Source organism: Opisthorchis viverrini, assembly GCF_000715545.1.
Source record: "Opisthorchis viverrini unplaced genomic scaffold opera_v5_7, whole genome shotgun sequence".
In the NCBI taxonomy this organism is placed as follows: domain Eukaryota; kingdom Metazoa; phylum Platyhelminthes; class Trematoda; order Opisthorchiida; family Opisthorchiidae; genus Opisthorchis; species Opisthorchis viverrini.
Window position 1 is genome coordinate 2,124,426 of NW_008751663.1, and position 1,269 is coordinate 2,125,694.

The following is a 1,269-nucleotide window of genomic DNA, read 5'->3' on the forward strand; positions in this document are numbered from 1 at the left end:
CCCTCGAAGGCGACGGTGCTCCAGGGGAAGGAGATCAAGCATCGCGAGACGCGTTTCGTAGTCCACGGATTTGAGGCCGGCAACCATTCTCGTTGCGGCCCGCTGGACACGCTCAATGGGGGTTACCTCTTTCGTGCGTCCTGAGTAGACAACTTGGTTGGCGTACTCCAGGAGCGTTCTGACGTAGGCCCGATAGAGCATTTGAGAGTCCATGCGAGTAATACGGGAGAAATTGCGTCGGATCATCCGTAAAATGGCGAATACCTTTCGGGCCGATTTCTCATGGTGCTGTGAGAGGGATAAGTTTGGGGAGACCCAGATGCCCAAATCCTTTTTGTCAGCTATCCTCATGATGTTCTGTTGTCCCTTTTCACCATGCACACCAAAGGCATTCACTGAATCATCTCCAAACGATATATGGACGCATTTTTCGTCGTTTAGAGGAAGTTGCCAGTCCGACGACCAATGCTTGGCAGCGTCTACATCCATTTGGAGGGCACTGGCACTGGTACTCCAGGATTTCTAGTCGTCCGCAAAAAGTAAACATGGACTCGCAAGAACGTCTGGGAGGTCGTTGACCTAGATCAGAAACAGGAGTGTTCCCAGGACGGAGCTCCGAGGAACTCCAAAGGAGACTGGCGCTGGAGAGGAGAAAGCTCGCTTGAGAATGCGTTCCATCACCTTGCACGGCACGCTAGTGAGGCTTATAGGCCTATAGCTGCCAGGCGGCAGTCAGTCACCAGTTTTGTAGACTGACGTGACACTCGCTTCCTTCCAAGCAGAAGGAAGGCCGCCTTCGTCAAGCGACTGACGAAACACCAATTGTAAATGATTTGCCAGTGTGGACAGCGTTTCTTTCAGGATCCTTGGAAGGACCTCATCGGGCCGCGACGCGCAGAATGGGTTGATCTTGTGCAAGAGTTGACAAATGTCCTCCACCGTGAAGACCAAGTCGGTTAGAGGCTGTTCGTAGTTTCGCCTTGGCAAGAGTGGACGTGACGAAAACGCTGGGGCTGAGTATAGACAGACATAGTGTTCTCTGTAAACCTCAGACACCACTGTTGGGTCATTCGTTGGTTCTCCGTCTCTGTCCCTCAAGGGTAGCGCGGATGGCTTGTTTATGTGGCAATGTCTCATGTATTTGAACAATATGCCTTTGTTTTTTTGAGGAAGTTGAGAATGGTGGCTTGTTTTCGTATGTTACATTTGCGGATTTCTGATTTACAGCGGTTCCGCATTTTACGAAATATCAGCTCATCTTCTGTATCC